We start from the raw sequence: 10783 nt of genomic DNA, 5'->3' as shown, positions 1-10783 counted from the left end.
GCATGCTGAGCCTTTGGTTAATTCCTCTTCCTGGTGGGAAATGAGAGTTAAATTTGCCCGTCCAGACACCTCCAGCTAGCCTCTCATTGGTTCTCGCTATTCCTGTTCATCTTCCGCAGAAATTGCAAACTGGGCCAAACAGGAGGTTAAAGGGACTGACTCTCCAAGTGGGGAGAGTGTTAGTAAAGCGTCTGGAATGTTGCACCCGAGTACCAGGGGAGGAAAACTGAGACATATTTGAACACGTCTCCCGTTCACATGGTTGATCATACTTGGGTTCCACATGCATGTTTTAGCTGAAGGAAGAATACCTTAAACCTGGAGAGTTGAGACCCGTGGAATGGGTACCATGCAATATGACTTCAAAGGGTCTTCATTTGCTCACCGAACCTCTCCAATCCTATCACTGCTGCATTTATGCCCCTGTACACATGCTTGATTCTCTTTCGGAGACATAGCAATCCATAGGTTTTACGATACTTACTAGTCAGGTACATTCTTAGGCGTTTAATATGCGGTGTTGAGTCCATTTCGTTGAGCAAGGAGTAGCTCTTGTCTATTCCATATTTGACTTAAGGAACTTTATCTGTGCTCATTTCAATCTCTGGTTTTATGCAGCACCCCAACTCACCTTTACCCTTAAGCAAGCATAAGTTGGTTTTCTAAATTTGAGACCCTGTTCTGTTCTGTAATTCAGTTCCTGTGTAGCCAAGTTTACATTCCGTGTATTACTGATATCTTATGATGTTTCTTTTTCTGTGTGACTTATTTCAGTTAGAATCATCATACCTGAATCCACTCATTGTGCTGCTAAGGGCCTGATGACATAGATTTCATTGCTGAGTGATATTGCTTTGTAAGTAAATACCACAACTTCTTTATCCATTTTTCACTTTCTGCGATGTTGAACTTGTACTGTAAACGAGGTTCTTGTAAACAGAGGCGTCCCAAACATTGGGGTGGCTGTGTCTTTTTGATTTTAATTTCCCTAAGCTATAGGACCATAAGTGGCAGTGCCCTAGGCTCTGTTGCTTTGTTTTTTAGATGTTTCAGGAAACACCATACACTTCTCCCGAGTGTCTGTTGGCAATTTACATCCCGCCCATCAGCATAACAAGGCTCCCAGTTCTCCATGGCCTGTCCTGCCTTTCTGGATTTTACACTTTTTTCAGATGGCCCTTTTGACCGGGGGGAAGTGAGACTTCATTGTAGTGCAGATTTCCTTTGCAAGCTTGCTTGGTTGGCCAAAAAGGGCGTATGCGTTTTTTCCTGAATATATTCAGGAAAAAACGCATACGCCCTTTTTGGCCAAGTGCATCATTGTGGACGTTCTGCCTCTTTTCCTATGCTTTCAATGCAATTCCAGTCTACCTCCTGAAATCGGTTTCCTGCAATTCTGCCCCGCTTTCAAGTCCTCTTGGCAGCCTTACTTCAGTCTATTTTTGGACGATAGCTGTCATTTATAACTCTGCAGGTTTGTGAATTACAGTGCCCCTGAGCTCCTTTCTTCAACTTGCTTTCTTGTGACCTGGCCGCAACACCGCAGGATGGCTTCAGGCCCTAATCTGGTTCCGGCACGGCACACTGAGCCTTTGGTTATTTCCTCTTCCTGGTGGGAAATGAGAGTTAAATTTGCCCGTCCAGACACCTCCAGCTATCCTCTCATTGGTTCTCGCTATTCCTGTTCATCTTCCGCAGAAATTGCAAACTGGGCCAAACAGGAGGTTAAAGGCGCTGACTCTCCAAGTGGGGAGAGTGTTAGTAAAGCGTCTGGAATGTTGCACCCGAGTACCAGGGGAGGAAAACTGAGACATATTTGAACACGTCTCCCGATCACATGGTTGATCATACTCTGGGTTCCACATGCATATTTTAGCTGAAGGAAGAATACCTAAAACCTGGGTAGTTGAAACCCGTGGAATGGGTACCATGCAATATGACTTCAAAGGGTCTTCATTTGCTCACCGAACCTCTCCAATCCTATCACTGCTGCGTTTATGCCCCTGTACACATGCTTGATTCTCTTTCGGAGACATAGCAATCCATAGGTTTTAAGATACTTACTAGTCAGGTACATTCTTAGGCGTTTAATATGCGGTGTTGAGTCCATTTCGTTGAGCAAGGAGTAGCTCTTGTCTATTCCATATTTGGCTTAAGGAACTTTATCTGTGCTCATTTCAATCTCTGGTTTTATGCAGCACCCCAACTCACCTTTCCCCTTAAGCAAGCATAAGTTGGTTTTCTAAATTTGAGACCCTGTTCAGTTTTGGAATGCAGTTCCTGTGTAGCCAAGTTTACATTCCGTGTATTAGTGATATCTTATGATGTTTCTTTTTCTGTGTGACTTATTTCAGTTAGAATCATCATACCTGAATCCACTCATTATGCTGCTACGGGCCTGATGACATAGATTTCATTGCTGAGTGATACTGCATTGTACGTAAGTACCACAAGTTCTTTATCCATTTTTCACTTTCTGTGATATTGAACTTGTACGGTAAACGAGGTTCTTGTAAACGGAGGCGTCCCAAACTTTGGGGTGGCTGTGTCTTTTTGATTTTAATTTCCCTAAGCTATAGGACCATAAGTGGAAGTGCCCTAGGCTCTGTTGCTTTGTTTTTTAGATGTTTCAGGAAACACCATACACTTCTCCCGAGTGTCTGTTGGCAATTTACATCCCGCCCATCAGCATAACAAGGCTCCCAGTTCTCCATGGCCTGTCCTGCCTTTCTGGATTTTACACATTTTTCAGATGGCCCTTTTGACCGGGGGGAAGTGAGACTTCATTGTAGTGCAGATTTCCTTTGCAAGCTTGCTTGGTTGGCCAAAAAGGGCGTATGCGTTTTTTCCTGAATATATTCAGGAAAAAACGCATACGCCCTTTTTGGCCAAGTGCATCATTGTGGACGTTCTGCCTCTTTTCCTATGCTTTCAATGCAATTCCAGTCTACCTCCTGAAATCGGTTTCCTGCAATTCTGCCCCGCTTTCAAGTCCTCTTGGCAGCCTTACTTCAGTCTATTTTTGGACGATAGCTGTCATTTATAACTCTGCAGGTTTGTGAATTACAGTGCCCCTGAGCTCCTTTCTTCAACTCGCTTTCTTGTGACCTGGCCGCAGCACCGCAGGATGGCTTCAGGCCCTAATCTGGTTCCGTCCCGGCATGCTGAGCCTTTGGTTAATTCCTCTTCCTGGTGGGAAATGAGAGTTAAATTTGCCCGTCCAGACACCTCCAGCTAGCCTCTCATTGGTTCTCGCTATTCCTGTTCATCTTCCGCAGAAATTGCAAACTGGGCCAAACAGGAGGTTAAAGGGACTGACTCTCCAAGTGGGGAGAGTGTTAGTAAAGCGTCTGGAATGTTGCACCCGAGTACCAGGGTACGAAAACTGAGACATATTTGAACACGTCTCCCGATCACATGGTTGATCATACTCTGGGTTCCACATGCATGTTTTAGCTGAAGGAAGAATACCTAAAACCTGGGTAGTTGAAACCCGTGGAATGGGTACCATGCAATATGACTTCAAAGGGTCTTCATTTGCTCACCGAACCTCTCCAATCCTAGCACTGCTGCGTTTATGCCCCTGTACACATGCTTGATTCTCTTTCGGAGACATAGCAATCCATAGGTTTTAAGATACTTACTAGTCAGGTACATTCTTAGGCGTTTAATATGGGGTGTTGAGTCCATTTCGTTGAGCAAGGAGTAGCTCTTGTCTATTCCATATTTGGCTTAAGGAACTTTATCTGTGCTCATTTCAATCTCTGGTTTTATGCAGCACACCAACTCACCTTTACCCTTAAGCAAGAATAAGTTGGTTTTCTAAATTTGAGACCCTGTTCTGTTCTGTAATTCAGTTCCTGTGTAGCCAAGTTTACATTCCGTGTATTACTGATATCTTATGATGTTTCTTTTTCTGTGTGACTTATTTCAGTTAGAATCATCATACCTGAATCCACTCATTGTGCTGCTAAGGCCCTGATGACACAGATTTCATTGCTGAGTGATATTGCTTTGTAAGTAAATACCACAACTTGTTTATCCATTTTTCACTTTCTGCGATGTTGAACTTGTACTGTAAACGAGGTTCTTGTAAACGGAGCCGTTCCAAACTTTGGGGTGGCTGTGTCTTTTTGATTTTAATTTCCCTAAGCTATAGGACCATAAGTGGAAGTGCCCTAGGTTCTGTTGCTTTGTTTTTTAGATGTTTCAGGAAACACCATACACTTCTCCCGAGTGGTTGTTGGCAATTTACATCCCGCCCATCAGCATAACAAGGCTGCCAGTTCTCCATGGCCTGTCCTGCCTTTCTGGATTTTACACTTTTTTCAGATGGCCCTTTTGACCGGGGGGAAGTGAGACTTCATTGTAGTGCAGATTTCCTTTGCAAGCTTGCTTGGTTGGCCAAAAAGGGCGTATGCGTTTTTTCCTGAATATAATCAGGAAAAAACGCATACACACTTTTTGGCCAAGTGCATCATTGTGGACGTTCTGCCTCTTTTCCTATGCTTTCAATGCAATTCCAGTCTACCTCCTGAAATCGGTTTCCTGCAATTCTGCCCCGCTTTCAAGTCCTCTTGGCAGCCTTACTTCAGTCTATTTTTGGACGATAGCTGTCATTTATAACTCTGCAGGTTTGTGAATTACAGTGCCCCTGAGCTCCTTTCTTCAACTCGCTTTCTTGTGAGCTGGCCGCAACACCGCAGGATGGCTTCAGGCCCTAATCTGGTTCCGGCACGGCACGCTGAGCCTTTGGTTATTTCCTCTTCCTGGTGGGAAATGAGAGTTAAATTTGCCCGTCCAGACACCTCCAGCTAGCCTCTCATTGGTTCTCGCTATTCCTGTTCATCTTCCGCAGAAATTGCAAACTGGGCCAAACAGGAGGTTAAAGGCGCTGACTCTCCAAGTGGGGAGAGTGTTAGTAAAGCGTCTGGAATGTTGCACCCGAGTACCAGGGGAGGAAAACTGAGACATATTTGAACACGTCTCCCGTTCACATGGTTGATCATACTTAGGTTCCACATGCATGTTTTAGCTGAAGGAAGAATACCTTAAACCTGGAGAGTTGAGACTCGTGTAACAGGTACCATGCAATATGACTTCAAAGGGTCTTCAGTTGCTCACCGAACCTCTCCAATCCTATCACTGCTGCGTTTATGCCCCTGTACACATGCTTGATTCTCTTTTGGAGACATAGCAATCCATAGGTTTTAAGATACTTACTAGTCAGGTACATTCTTAGGCGTTTAATATGGGGTGTTGAGTCCATTTCGTTGAGCAAGGAATAGCTCTTGTCTATTCCACATTTGACTTAAGGAACTTTATCTGTGCTCATTTCAATCTCTGGTTTTATGCAGCACCCCAACTCACCTTTACCCTTAAGCAAGCATAAGTTGGTTTTCTAAATTTGAGACCCTGTTCTGTTCTGTAATTCAGTTCCTGTGTAGCCAAGTTTACATTCCGTGTATTACTGATATCTTATGATGTTTCTTTTTCTGTGTGACTTATTTCAGTTAGAATCATCATACCTGAATCCACTCATTGTGATGCTAAGGGCCTGATGACATAGATTTCATTGCTGAGTGATATTGCTTTGTAAGTAAATACCACAACTTCTTTATCCATTTTTCACTTTCTGCGATGTTGAACTTGTACTGTAAACGAGGTTCTTGTAAACAGAGGCGTCCCAAACTTTGGGGTGGCTGTGTCTTTTTGATTTTAATTTCCCTAAGCTATAGGACCATAAGTGGCAGTGCCCTAGGCTCTGTTGCTTTGTTTTTTAGATGTTTCAGGAAACACCATACACTTCTCCCGAGTGTCTGTTGGCAATTTACATCCCGCCCATCAGCATAACAAGGCTCCCAGTTCTCCATGGCCTGTCCTGCCTTTCTGGATTTTACACTTTTTTCAGATGGCCCTTTTGACCGGGGGGAAGTGAGACTACATTGTAGTGCAGATTTCCTTTGCAAGCTTGCTTGGTTGGCCAAAAAGGGCGTATGCGTTTTTTCCTGAATATATTCAGGAAAAAACGCATACGCCCTTTTTGGCCAAGTGCATCATTGTGGACGTTCTGCCTCTTTTCCTATGCTTTCAATGCAATTCCAGTCTACCTCCTGAAATCGGTTTCCTGCAATTCTGCCCCGCTTTCAAGTCCTCTTGGCAGCCTTACTTCAGTGTATTTTTGGACGATAGCTGTCATTTATAACTCTGCAGGTTTGTGCATTACAGTGCCCCTGAGCTCCTTTCTTCAACTTGCTTTCTTGTGACCTGGCCGCAACACCACAGGATGGCTTCAGGCCCTAATCTGGTTCCGGCACGGCACGCTGAGCCTTTGGTTATTTCCTCTTCCTGGTGGGAAATGAGAGTTAAATTTGCCCGTCCAGACACCTCCAGCTAGCCTCTCATTGGTTCTCGCTATTCCTGTTCATCTTCCGCAGAAATTGCAAACTGGGCCAAACAGGAGGTTAAAGGCGCTGACTCTCCAAGTGGGGAGAGTGTTAGTAAAGCGTCTGGAATGTTGCACCCGAATACCAGGGGAGGAAAACTGAGACATATTTGAACACGTCTCCCGTTCACATGGTTGATCATACTTGGGTTCCACATGCATGTTTTAGCTGAAGGAAGAATACCTTAAACCTGGAGAGTTGAGACCCGTGTAATGGGTACCATGCAATATGACTTCAAAGGGTCTTCATTTGCTCACCAAACCTCTCGAATCCTATCACTGCTGCGTTTATGCCCCTGTACACATGCTTGATTCTCTTTCGGAGACATAGCAATCCATAGGTTTTACGATACTTACTAGTCAGGTACATTCTTAGGCGTTTAATATGCGGTGTTGAGTCCATTTCGTTGAGCAAGGAGTAGCTCTTGTCTATTCCATATTTGGCTTAAGGAACTTTATCTGTGCTCATTTCAATCTCTGGTTTTATGCAGCACCCCAGCTCACTTTTCCCCTTAAGCAAGCATAAGTTGGTTTTCTAAATTTGAGAACCTGTTCTGTTTTGGAATTCAGTTCCTGTGTAGCCAAGTTTACATTCCGTGTATTAGTGATATCTTATGATGTTTCTTTTTCTGTGTGATTTATTTCAGTTAGAATCATCGTACCTGAATCTACTCATTATGCTGCTACGGGCCTGATGACATAGATTTCATTGCTGAGTGATACTGCATTGTACGTACGTACCTCAAGTTCTTTATCCATTTTTCACTTTCTGCGATGTTGAACTTGTACTGTAAACGAGGTTCTTGTAAACAGAGCCGTTCCAAACTTTGGGGTGGCTGTGTCTTTTTGATTTTAATTTCCCTAAGCTATAGGACCATAAGAGGAAGTGCCCTAGGCTCTGTTGCTTTGTTTTTTAGATGTTTCAGGAAACACCATACACTTCTCCCAAGTGTCTGTTGGCAATTTACATCCCGCCCATCAGCATAACAAGGCTCCCAGTTCTCAATGGCCTGCTGCCTTTCTGGATTTTACACTTTTTTCAGATGGCCCTTTTGACCGGGAGGAAGTGAGACTTCATTGTAGTGCAGATTTCCTTTGCGAGCTTGCTTGGTTGGCCAAAAAGGGCATATGCGTTTTTTCCTGAATATATTCAGGAAAAAACGCATACGCCCTTTTTGGCCAAGTGCATCATTGTGGACGTTCTGCCTCTTTTCCTATGCTTTCAATGCAATTCCAGTCTACCTCCTGAAATCGGTTTCCTGCAATTCTGCCCCGCTTTCAAGTCCTCTTGGCAGCCTTACTTCAGTCTATTTTTGGACGATAGCTGTCATTTATAACTCTGCAGGTTTGTGAATTACAGTGCCCCTGAGCTCCTTTCTTCAACTCGCTTTCTTGTGACCTGGCCGCAACACCGCAGGATGGCTTCAGGCCCTAATCTGGTTCCGGCACGGCACGTTGAGCCTTTGGTTAATTCCTCTTCCTGGTGGGAAATGAGAGGTAAATTTGCCCGTCCAGACACCTCCAGCTAGCCTCTCATTGGTTCTCGCTATTCCTGTTCATCTTCCGCAGAAATTGCAAACTGGGCCAAACAGGAGGTTAAAGGGACTGACTCTCCAAGTGGGGAGAGTGTTAGTAAAGCGTCTGGAATGTTGCACCCGAGTACCAGGGGAGGAAAACTGAGACATATTTGAACACGTCTCCCGATCACATGGTTGATCATACTCTGGGTTCCACATGCATATTTTAGCTGAAGGAAGAATACCTAAAACCTGGGTAGTTGAAACCCGTGGAATGGGTACCATGCAATATGACTTCAGAGGGTCTTCATTTGCTCACCGAACCTCTCCAATCCTATCACTGCTGCGTTTATGCCCCTGTACACATGCTTGATTCTCTTTTGGAGACATAGCAATCCATAGGTTTTAAGATACTTACTAGTCAGGTACATTCTTAGGCGTTTAATATGCGGTGTTGAGTCCATTTCGTTGAGCAAGGAGTAGCTCTTGTCTATTCCATATTTGGCTTAAGGAACTTTATCTGTGCTCATTTCAATCTCTGGTTTTATGCAGCACCCCAACTCACCTTTCCCCTTAAGCAAGCATAAGTTGGTTTTCTAAATTTGAGACCCTGTTCAGTTTTGGAATGCAGTTCCTGTGTAGCCAAGTTTACATTCCGTGTATTAGTGATATCTTATGATGTTTCTTTTTCTGTGTGACTTATTTCAGTTAGAATCACCGTACCTGAATCCACTGATTATGCTGCTACGGGCCTGATGACATAGATTTCATTGCTGAGTGATACTGCATTGTATGTAAGTACCACAAGTTCTTTACCCATTTTTCACTTTCTGTGATATTGAACTTGTACGGTAAACGAGGTTCTTGTAAACGGAGGAGTCCCAAACTTTGGGGTGGCTGTGTCTTTTTGATTTTAATTTCCCTAAGCTCTAGGACCATAAGTGGAAGTGCCCTAGGCTCTGTTGCTTTGTTTTTTAGATGTTTCAGGAAACACCATACACTTCTCCCGAGTGTCTGTTGGCAATTTACATCCCGCCCATCAGCATAACAAGGCTCCCAGTTCTCCATGGCCTGTCCTGCCTTTCTGGATTTTACACTTTTTTCAGATGGCCCTTTTGACCGGGGGGAAGTGAGACTTCATTGTAGTGCAGATTTCCTTTGCAAGCTTGCTTGGTTGGCCAAAAAGGGCGTATGCGTTTTTTCCTGAATATATTCAGGAAAAAACGCATATGCCCTTTTTGGCCAAGTGCATCATTGTGGACGTTCTGCCTCTTTTCCTATGCTTTCAATGCAATTCCAGTCTACCTCCTGAAATCGGTTTCCTGCAATTCTGCCCCACTTTCAAGTCCTCTTGGCAGCCTTACTTCAGTGTATTTTTGGACGATAGCTGTCATTTATAACTCTGCAGGTTTGTGAATTACAGTGCCCCTGAGCTCCTTTCTTCAACTCGCTTTCTTTTGAGCTGGCCGCAACACCGCAGGATGGCTTCAGGCCCTAATCTGGTTCCGGTACGGCACGCTGAGCCTTTGGTTATTTCCTCTTCCTGGTGGGAAATGAGAGTTAAATTTGCCCGTCCAGACACCTCCAGCTAGCCTCTCATTGGTTCTCGCTATTCCTGTTCATCTTCCGCAGAATTTGCAAACTGGGCCAAACAGGAGGTTAAAGGGACTGACTCTCCAAGTGGGGAGAGTGTTAGTAAAGCGTCTGGAATGTTGCACCCGAGTACCAGGGGAGGAAAACTGAGACATATTTGAACACGTCTCCCGATCACATGGTTGATCATACTCTAGGTTCCACATGCATGTTTTAGCTGAAGGAAGAATACCTTAAACCTGGGTAGTTGAAACCCGTGGAATGGGTACCATGCAATATGACTTCAAAGGGTCTTCATTTGCTCACCGAACCTCTCCAATCCTATCACTGCTGCGTTTATGCCCCTGTACACATGCTTGATTCTCTTTCGGAGACATAGCAATCCATAGGTTTTAAGATACTTACTAGTCAGGTACATTCTTAGGCGTTTAATATGCGGTGTTGAGTCCATTTCGTTGAGCAAGGAGTAGCTCTTGTCTATTCCATATTTGACTTAAGGAACTTTATCTGTGCTCATTTCAATCTCTGGTTTTATGCAGCACCCCAACTCACCTTTCCCCTTAAGCAAGCATAAGTTGGTTTTCTAAATTTGAGACCCTGTTCTGTTCTGTAATTCAGTTCCTGTGTAGCCAAGTTTACATTCCGTGTATTACTGATATCTTATGATGTTTCTTTTTCTGTGTGACTTACTTCAGTTAGAATCATCATACCTGAATCCACTCATTGTGCTGCTAAGGGCCTGATGACACAGATTTCATTGCTGAGTGATATTGCTTTGTAAGTAAATACCACAACTTCTTTATCCATTTTTCACTTTCTGCGATGTTGAACTTGTACTGTAAACGAGGTTCTTGTAAACAGAGGCGTCCCAAACTTTGGGGTGGCTGTGTCTTTTTGATTTTAATTTCCCTAAGCTATAGGACCATAAGTGGAAGTGCCCTAGGTTCTGTTGCTTTGTTTTTTAGATGTTTCAGGAAACACCATACACTTCTCCCGAGTGGTTGTTGGCAATTTATATCCCGTCCATCAGCATAACAAGGCTCCCAGTTCTCCATGGCCTGTCCTGCCTTTCTGGATTTTACACTTTTTTCAGATGGCCCTTTTGACCGGGGGGAAGTGAGACTTCATTGTAGTGCAGATTTCCTTTGCAAGCTTGCTTGGTTGGCCAAAAAGGGCGTATGCGTTTTTTCCTGAATATATTCAGGAAAAAACGCATACGCCCTTTTTG

Source organism: Delphinus delphis, unplaced genomic scaffold (assembly GCF_949987515.2).
Source record: "Delphinus delphis unplaced genomic scaffold, mDelDel1.2 scaffold_30, whole genome shotgun sequence".
NCBI lineage: Eukaryota > Metazoa > Chordata > Mammalia > Artiodactyla > Delphinidae > Delphinus > Delphinus delphis.
Note: the sequence above shows the minus strand (reverse complement) of the source record.